Source organism: Phascolarctos cinereus, unplaced genomic scaffold (genome assembly GCF_003287225.1).
Source record: "Phascolarctos cinereus isolate Bilbo 61053 unplaced genomic scaffold, phaCin_HiC Scaffold_2;HRSCAF=192, whole genome shotgun sequence".
Classification (NCBI taxonomy): domain Eukaryota; kingdom Metazoa; phylum Chordata; class Mammalia; order Diprotodontia; family Phascolarctidae; genus Phascolarctos; species Phascolarctos cinereus.
Genome location: NW_027555625.1, coordinates 393,432,276 through 393,442,650, shown reverse-complemented (window position 1 = coordinate 393,442,650; position 10,375 = coordinate 393,432,276). Strand labels below are relative to the sequence as shown.

At 41.6% G+C, this 10,375-nt stretch overlaps 1 long non-coding RNA gene across 1 annotated transcript in view; it reads left to right on the top strand.

The window, feature by feature from the left end:
- Positions 1-3,216: 3,216 nt before the first annotated feature.
- Positions 3,217-10,375, top strand: part of LOC110212404 (uncharacterized) — a 36,667-nt gene continuing 29,508 nt past the window's right edge. Inside the window, exon 1 of the long non-coding RNA XR_002325656.2 lies at positions 3,217-3,481. This is a non-coding gene — a long non-coding RNA (uncharacterized LOC110212404). The remainder of the gene's footprint in view (positions 3,482-10,375) is intronic.

Genomic DNA, 10,375 nt, shown 5'->3' with positions numbered 1-10,375 from the left:
GGGATAGGGGAAGGTACCAGCCCAGGGGTATGTTGGAGAAGTTCAGAGGAGGGTACTCTGGTGGGAAATGAAGAAATAACTAGCCTTCTTGGAGGTTCTGGGAGGGTTCTCTATTCTCCAAGAAGAGGGAGGGAAGGGCCCCAAGGACAGAGTTTGCTTTTGCATTCAACTTCTCAAAGGCACAAAACAGCCTTCTGCAAGAGATATTGCTATAGCAGTTTTCTCAACCACCATGAAAGAAAGTGACATATAAACCACTTCTTTTTCCCTCTGATCCCTCAATTTATCACTGTGGAACAGGCTCAAATAGTCTGCTTTTTGGAATACAGTCTCCCTAATGTGCTTCATCTTGGATCTGTTTAGATTATCTCTTTATACACACACACACACACACACACACACACACACACACACACACACACATATATATATATACACACATATACATATATATGATATTTTATTATATATATTTACACACATATATTCTATATATATTCAGTATATACATACTATATATATATTTTCAAAATATATACAGGTATGTATGTATGTATTCTGCCCTAGGCTTTTCCCAGAGACTTCAAAAGATGAAGAAAATTATTTCCTTTGGGATGTGCCCTTCTCTAGTTTAGAGAATGGATGAATATCATTAATTGACTTCAAATCTGGCCCAAGCCAACCATCTTTCATTGTTTAGTTTTGTTTAGTTTCTTCTTCTCTCCAGCAGGGTAAGTACTCAGGTAGCTGCAGAAGGGATCAGGTAGAGTTTTCTTTGATATCAACACAGCGATCAGTAAGATTTGGCTCACCGGAGAACTTCTCTAGTTGATGTCAGAAGGAAAAGGAACACAGCTGGGTATTCTTCCCAAGCTCACTTTGTTTACTGTGAAAGAACCCCAGATAGAGTGGAGCGTGGATCAAATTTGATCTAATCTTGCCATGAGAAATTCAACCTGGAGCGTCACTGTGTCGCTGGACCAAAAGAACCAAAGCCACTATTGAAGTTTCTTCAGCTGTGTTTCTACTCCTTTTGCCTTTTTTCTTCTTCTTTGGGGCCAGATGAAATCCTGGTCTCGCTATCCAAAGTGAGAGTTCATCCCAGTTTTGCTGTCCTGGACTTGGCTTTCCAACAGAAACTTGTGTTTCCAAGTACTTGTTTATCCCCTTTGCCCTTCAGTGTCCATGAATTTGGATGACACCCCCCCACACACACACAGTTGGAGGAACATATTTCAGTTTCAGGGGCATTTGTTCTTATAGTCTGAGATTAAGGTCTCACTGGCAGCCATTGGCTGTGTGTTTAGTGATAGCAACTGAGTTCAGATTTCTACAAAAAGGTGCTGACATCTCTCCCCTTTGGCTGCTAGAGGCTTAGATTGGAAATGATGGAGAAAGGTTAAATCACCAAATGGAGACTGGAGTACTAGCAATTTTAGTTTGTCTTAAGGAGTCACTGTTCCATTTATGGGGTTTGGGGAAAGGGCTTTTGAGACTATACTACTAGAAGTCTCCTCTTCCTTCCATCATCACATGAATTGTATATTAGATTAGATTAAATTAGATTGGATAATGCATTTATTATGCCAGGTAACATGCTAAGCATTGGGAATATAGGCGAAAGGGAAGACCATCTTTATCCTCAAGGAGTTTATGGGGGAAACAACACCCAAAAGGAAGATGAAGGAAGGGAGGAAGGGGTAAAGGTGTAAATATCCAAGAGTCAGGAACAGAAATTTGTCAGAAGTAAGCATGGCTGACTTGGCACTTCAAGTGGAGGTTCTGGATAGGAACCCAGCATCCAAAGAGTAGAGCTATCTCCAGTGTGAGAAGGTAGCTGGGTGTCAAAGCCCGGAGAGTTAGGAGAAGACCCAGGTTAGAGTGCTGTCATAGGATTTACAACTGGAGGGGCTCCCCAAAGATCATCTAGTCCAATCCCTTCATTTTACAGATGAGGAAATTGAGTCCCAGAGTGGTGAAGTCACTTTTCCCAGGTCATAAAAGCAGTAAGTAGGAAAGTTAGGGTTTTAATCCAGATCTCCCAACTTCAAATCTAGTATTATTCCATGATAGTATGCTGTCAACAGCTAGGTGTAAGGCACGCAAGCTCTTCCATGGCAAACCAGTGCTTAGCACAATGCCTGGTGCAGTAGGTGCTTAATAAATGTATGTTTGTTAATTGATTGACTGATGTGCATACATTGCAGACTCCCCCAGTAGTTTCCTCCATAACTTTCTTGTCATTGTGGTTTAATTGTGGTCTTCCTGACCCCATTTGGGGTTTTCTTGGCAAAGAGACTAGAGTAATTTGTCATTCTCCTTTACAGCTCATTTTACAGATGAGGAAACTGAGGCAAATAGAGTTAAGTGACACACAGCTAGTAAGTGTCTGAGGCCAGATTTGAACTCAGGTCTTCCTGACTCTAGGCCTGGTGCTCTATCCACTGTGTCACTTAGCTGCCCACTCTCTTGTACCCCTTGAAGAATTGATGATGGTAGAAACAAGACTCACTTTGTCTTTTTAGCAAGTATCTAGGTTCTGCTCTGTGCATTCTTCTACACACTCATCGAGAACATCTTTTATGGCTTTATGAAAAGGGACTTTTGTGAATGATAGTTTATAAAGAGTACATTTAATTAACTGAAGGGTATAGAGAATGACACATCTCCCTCTGGTTATTGTTTATTGGCCATAAAAATCCAATTGATTTGGTGGAACAAGATGCCATCTTAAATGCTGCTTTCCAACATTCAAGTGTCTCCCATGTGCATGTTGAAATAGACAAGATGTCAAGTGAAAGGTGTAAGAACAGAAATCACTCTATCTGGCAAACTTCTGATTATTAATATCAAGTGAGGAATCAGATAGGGAGACTGGGTAGTGTAGGCAAGCCTAGTGAAGATTTGATGGCATGAATTTGTCATGGACCCAGTCTTTCTCCAACAGTGTTTAGTATCTCCGGAGTTAGAAGGGAGGAGCTGAGGAGTAGAGGTCACCAAGGACTAAGGATTAGTATCTAGGGAACCACAAGAGGGCAAAGGGTAAAAGGGATTCAGGGGTGAAATGTATGCATTCAAAAAGACATTCTGACCTCGCTCAGTATGCCTGCAATTTGACCCTGACTCTTTTTCCTGTTAATCTTATTCCTAGCCAGACTTTGAAGGACTGTTTATGGCATTTGCTCCCAGGAAGGGCTGGCCACCCTTCCAGGAACCAAATATTCATAAACAGGAATGCTTTCAAGGATGTTTTGAGAATAGCTCCTTTCCCACCAATCACCCATTTATTTGGCAAATTACCCTCTTAGTTAAAAGGAATTACTAAAAAGCCTGGTAGTCCTGAGCCATCTTTGGAGTCTCCCCTGTGGTATGGGTGCATAGCCCAGGACCGTCCTGTTGGGACTCTGGTGGCTGATCTCGGGACTCCCCAGCCACAAGATCCAGATGTAGATGATTCCCCTGATGGTGACGATCAATTATGGTAAGATTTGATGCTGATCATGACTTAAATTATTACTAATTGAAACTTATGTTGTAACTATTGGGACTTACTGACTGAGACTTATGTTACTATTAGGACTTACCCTATTTTACTTACTAATCCTAACCCTATTTTACTATTTAATAATACATACTTAGACTATCTATATCTATCTATCTATATCTATACACACACACACACACACACACACATATATATCTGCCTATCTATCTATCCATATATCTCAAACCTGAGACTGTGTCATTTCTAAACCAAACCAAACTGAAACTAAATTAAGCTGCAGCAAATAAGGCTGCTTCACAACACAAAGGGCTGAGGAGAGTCTGTGAGCTCATTGTTGAGATATCCTACCATAGGTTCAAGACCTTAAAGGGAGCAAACTGGAGCCAATATAGTAGTGTAGACTGGGCAAAGAGGAAGTAATTGAGAGGTCTGAGGTATTCCTGAAGGATAATGATAAAAACAATAACAACAATGGTGACAATAATAATAGTATTTAGATAGTGTTTTAAGGTTTTCAGAATGCTTTAGAAATACTGTCTCCTTTTATGTTCCCAACAATCCTGTGAGGTAGTCACGGAGGTAGTCAAGAGAGACTTGAGTCAGGGAGACTGAGTAGGAGGCCATCATGGGTCTTTTTGGTTCTTTAATAAAACCAGCCCAGTTCAGTCTGGGTCCAAGAGTACCTTAAATCGAATTCTACTCAGTGCCTCACTTTCTTGAGTTTTCTTTAACACCCTTTTCCTTTTTTCTCTCTTGTGATTATATAGATCACTGTCCTGGATAATTTAATCAGTTGTTACATTAGTTCTTGGGGGCCTGTGGGGTTGTAATATGATAAACTTTGTTAAGTTGTTTTGAAGCAATGAAAACATGTTGACATGACACTTGCAGAAGAGGCTGATTCATTCAAAGAAAATGAGTCAATTCTTTTAAAAAAAATCAATCACTTGGAGAGCTTGCCATCATGTAGACAAAACAACCAGCTGGTTGACTGAATTCTTCATTTTTTCGATTGGTTACTATGCCATGTGTATATACTCATATGAGGAATATAACATTTGACATTTATATAATGCTTTAAAGTTTTCAAAGCACCTTACAGATCTCCAATGAGCCTTATGAGATATATTTGAAAAATTTTTTTTAGTCTGGACCTGTGATCTCACTCATTAGGGAATTTCTTCTGTGGAAATTCCTTCCATTGATATAGATCAGCAACTCGTCTGTGCCTTGTATTCGCAGGGAATTTACTTGGGGCACTGAGACACTAAGTGACTTGTCAATGGTCAGATTACTAGGATGTGTGAAGGGCAGAACTTGAACCTAGAACTTCCTGATTCTAAGGCTTACTGTAGTCTAAATATACTAGGATGTCATAAATATCCTGGAGAGAGACTTGAGGCAGGGAGATCAATTGGGAGGATATCCCAATCGTAGGATATCCTACTTCTTGAGATAGATTCTATGGGTATCATTATCTCCATTTTACAGGTGGGGAAGCTGAGACTGAGAAGTTAAGTGACTTAGCTGTGGTTTCAGAGCTAGTAAAATGTCAGGCAGGATTCAAACCCATGTCTAACTTCAAGTCCAGGAATTTATCCTCTCCATCAAAGCTAGGCCACAATGCCCACAACACTTCTAGATTAAAAGGTAATTGGGAAGTATTTAGTAGAATAAATAAAAATACAATAGAACATAGATAACATAGATACACGATTTCCTAAGTTAATATGTGGCCCACAGGGATCCTTATATGTTTCGACTGGAGTTTGACAGGAGTGCACTGAATGGTGCTTCCTCTGAAGGCTGTGAATCTAGATTCCCCTTCTTTGTAACATTCCCCATTATTTTGCAGAGTTCATTTTATGAGAAAACTCAGCTTCCCCTGTTGACTAGAATTGATCTCTTTCCCTCTCTTGCTCCTTCCTTTTCATCTTTCATCAGGTCATTCATTTCATCGGGTAGTGAATTATTTTCCCTCTGGCTCCCTCAAATGCAAAGCCGAGCCCCAATCCAGTAATGAGCAGCACAGGGCTCCCAGGGTACGCCTGCTCTGCGCGTTTACTTCTCCACAGACGCCAGATGAGATTGACCCCATCTCCAAGCAACATGGTTTGTTTGGAAGGGGCGAGGTGGTAGGAAGTCTGCCTTCTGAAGAATATCATCTCCTCGATGAATAGGCAATTCTAGAATTTACGTTGGTTTGAACTGCTTCCTGAATAATTCTGTTTAAAAAGGCAGAGCCACGTATAAGAAGCAGAGTACTTTTTTGACTGGATTTCTGATTTTTGTTGTAGATGAAAGCTTTCAGTGAAGAAGCCCTATGATGCCAGTCAGCATCTGTCCTGCAACTTATAGTTTTTGAGAAATCAAGTGACTTTTCTGGGGTCACGAAGTCAGTTTGTGTCAGAGGAGGCTCTTGAACCCAGGTTTTTTGGGGTTCTCCAGCAGCTCCCTATCCACTAGACTACCCTGCCTTTGGGTCTAAAATACCAAGGATCTCACCGTGACTATCAGAATCACAGAAAGCTGGGAGAGGCCTCAGAGATCACTGAATATACCACTTATCTTTTTACGGACCGACAAGAGAGGCTTGAGTCAGGGAGACCAATGAGGAGGCCATTGCAAATCTTTTTGGTCCTCTAATTCAAGACTCAGAGGGGGCATGTGATTCATTGAAGGTCATTGCAGGTCATAGTTCTGAGGTAGAGTTGAAACTAAAACTCACATTCCCCCCCACCCTCCCCAACTTCCAGTTTGGGGTGATTTTTGTAAGGCCTCATCACCATCAGGTAACTTTCTCTAGTGGATAAGTCACTGTACCTAGGCAGCTAGGTATAGTGCAGTGGATAGAGTGCTGGGCCTGGAGTTAGGAAGACTCCTCTTCCTGACTTCAGCTCTAGCCTCAGACACTTATTAGCTAGGTTACTGGGCAAATCATTTAACTCAGTTTTCTCATCTGTAAAATGAGCTGAAAAAGGAAATGGCAAAACGCTCCAGTGTCTTTGCCAAGAAAACCACACATGGGGTCATGGAGAGTCAATACAACTGGATGACTAAACAGCAAACAAGTCACACGCTACACACACACACACACACACACACACACACACACACACACACACAGAGGCTCTGCCTACGTGTTCCTCCCTCATTCATTTAATTTATTTGTTTTTCCTTTTTAAAAATTTGATGACTTCAAGTTATGAATTTTTCCATCACAGTCAGTTCTCAATATGCTTGTGACTCCACTAAGCACCTCTCTTGTAACAAAACCAAAGTGACCTGCATGTCTATTTTGTTTATATTAGACGTTTGTCTCCATATTTGACCTTATTGGGGTATATGCTCAGTAGTTCATCTGTTTGATTAGTTGGTCGCTCCCTGAGTAGGCTTAGGTAGGAGTCCTCTCACCCTGGTTATGAGCAAGTTGGAATATATTTCTTGGTTCCTGTTTTGAAGAAGGAGTTACTGATCCTGTGGCCGGGAGATTCGATTCCACCCTGGAGTGATATTTAACTCAATTCAGCAAAAATTTATTAAGGCTATGTAAGTGCAGCACACCCAAGTCTACAAAGACAAGAATGAAGTATTATCTCCCCTCAAGGAGCTTACATTATATATAAGGAACACAGCATGTATGCCAGCTTAACTGTAATTCAGACTAGGAAGGAGGCTAGTGTACAAGCTGGATATAGATTGTAAAGAGCTTTAAAAGACAATAAGAAGAGTTGGATTCCATCCTAGAGGCAGGGGAGTCACTGGAGCTTCTTGTAGGCCAGGGTGCCATGGTCAAGGACCAGCGCTTTAGGAATATAATTGTGGCAACTGTGTGGAGGATGGGTTGGGGAGGGGAGAGACTTGAAGCACATAGACTAATGAGGAGGCCATTATAATAATTGAGATGGGAAGTGATAAATGCCTGAAATAGGGTGGTGGCTATGTGAGTAGAGAAAATAGGACAGATGTGAAAGATTTTGTGGAGCAAATTGGCAAGACTTAGCGACTTAAGGGATGAGGGAGAGGAAGGTATTAAGGATCACTCCAAGATTATGAATCTGGATGACTCAAAGGATAGGGGTGTCCTCAAAAGAAATGGGGAATTTAGGAAGAGAGGAGTTGGGAGAAAGATGATGAGTTCAAGAGAGCAAGGGATTCAGTGGTAGAAGACGGGTTATAGCTGTACTGGTTCATCATGGGGTCAAGTTTATGAAAGGAAAAAAAGCAATGACAGAGTAAGGCTGATGGATTGGGAAAACAGGGAAGTATAGAGGGACTGGAAGTAATAATGAGGATGAAGAATATATTTAAGAAGGGTGAGGCAGAGGAAGAATTGGAAGGCTAGGTGGCTCTGAACAGCAAAAGGAAGCTCAACATTGAGGATCATGTATGTAGCATAGTTATACATGACCTCTAGGCCATGACCATCTCTGTGCTTGAGTGAGATGGAATTAGGAAGCAGATTATTGAAGTTCAGTTTGACCATTAACCTCAACCATCCCAACTCCCATAATTGGGGGACCGTAATGTTTGAGGGTACTTTAACACGAGAGGCTCCCCAAGTTTGAGACATGGAATTGGGTGGATAAGAAGACTATGAACTCCTTAAGAAAGGAAGAAGAATGTCTTGGAGATTGGTGGATGAGATGACTTTAATTCAGATCGAAGGAGAACTTCAAAGGAAGTTGCTGAGTCATAGTGGTAAAAGGGAGGTCTATAAGTAGTGCTGAGGAGCATGGAATAAGCCAAGTCCTCCTTCTGGCCCCATCTATTACAAGGCATGAGAGGAGCAGCCAAAACCAGAAATGGTGACAAGGAATGAGGAAAGCCTGCATTCAGATCCTGCCCCTGATGAATATTGGCTGCATGGCCCTGGGCAAGTCATTTAGGCTCTTAGTACCCAGCCTACTTTCTAGGACTATAAATTGTGTAAGGGTTCCCAACATACATTGATAGAGGGGGCTTCCTTGGTGGGAACTCCTCACTAGTGGAATCATAGGTCCAGTCTTCCTCTGCCCTCATCCCTGCTGAATAAGCTAAAGGAGGGTCAGAAAAGGTTAGGCTGGGCTGAATTAGAGAAGGGTAAGAGTGTAGTGATAGTAATAAGGGAAAGTAGTTCTCACTTGGGAAAAACAGTGACTCTGAATCACAGGGATTAAGGGGAACAGGAGGTAGGAATCTGCTAGCCATGCCAAGGGTATCCATCAAGAATGGAGAAGCTTGGGGACTAAACTGGGCCCTTGGCAGGATATTGCTAATTGCCAATTAAAAAAGTGAACAGACTAGCTTTATAGCCTGTAAAAATATGCGGACTGCTGTTTACTGATGGGGGCCAGCAGGATCAGGTGAAGACCCCAGAGAAATAGAAAGGTGGCAGGAGCCATCTGAAACCCAATCATCAGGACAGAAGGGAAGAGCAAGAAAAATCCCTGAGAAAGTTGGTTACAAGAGAAATCTGCAAGAATGAAAGAGGGCTGACAATCTCCAGCAGGCATGGAGGGCAAGGGGAATTTGAAAGTTTCTTGCACAAGCTACCTGACCCTGGTTTTTCTGCTATAGCCTAGTAATTGCACAAAGGAAAGGCTGATCTCCTTCTTAGAATGGAAGGTAAAGCAGAGTCCAGGAGCGCTATTCTAACTGTCTAGTTTACTGGGAGAATGGAGTTTTTCCTGGGGGAAAAATGGAAGAAAGGCTTCAAGGTGAGAGAGAGTAAAGAAGGAAAAGGATCTAAAGAGAGAGAAAGGGATTTTGTCTACAATAGGAGGGTGGAAGAAAAAGACAAATGGAAGGAAAGGGAGAAGAGTCACCTAATATTTATATTTAGGTAAAAGGTTAGAGGCACTTCCACTAGTCAGACAATGTCAGTCAGTGCTTACTATGTGCCAGCACTGTGCTAAGCATTTGGGATATAAAGAAAGGCAAAAACCAGTTTCTGACCTCAAGGAGCAAACATTCTAATGTGGGAGACAACATGTAAATAATGAGGTACATAGAGAATGTATACAGAGTGAATGAAGGCAATCTGGAAGGGAAAGAAGGCATTAGCAGCTAAGGGGACCAGGAGAGAAAGTGGCATTTGAGCTGAGTCCTGAAGGAAGCAGAGGAACTAAAAATAGGAGGTGGGGGAGCAGAACATTCCAGGCATTGGGTATGGTCCGTCCGAAGGCACATAGATGGAAACTGGGCAGAGGACAGTGTAGCTGGATTATAAAGTTCATGGAGAGGAGGAGTAAGGTGTAAGAAGGCTGGAGCGGTAGGAAAGGCCTAAATGGCAACCAGAGGAGTTTACATTTGGTATTGGAGATAACAGGGAGCTGCTGGAACTCGTAGAGCAGGGAGATTGATATGGTCAGACCTATGCTTTAGATAAATCATCTTTTACTCCTGTAAAGAGTGTTTTATAGTTGAGTTGTATTTCTTTAAATCCTGAATGGGTCTTGGTAAGTTAACTTTCAGATATTTTATTTATTTTGTTGTTGTTTCTTCGTATCTCTTCCTCCTGGGTTTTGTTAGTAATATATAGGATTCCTGATGGTTTTGTAGGTTTAGTTTGTATCCTTCTACTTGTTTGAAATAAGTTGTTTAAAAACCATATTAAAGATGGATGCAATAGCAGATAATGGATTATAAATGTAAGAGTGGCAGGATCCTATAAGAACAGTGTCAGGAGTGTTAGGTCTGAAGACCTGAGGTTGGTGCTGAGAGCTAAACATATAAAGTCAGGCTTCTCCCCACTATGCTGGGGAAAAGAAGAGTATATAAAAAAGGAAAGGACAGATGCTTGTTGTGGAAGGGGTGAGGAGAGCAGGCAATGAACAAATTTAGACTTGATGCCAAGAAAAGCTTTGTTGAACAATTAGAGCTATCATA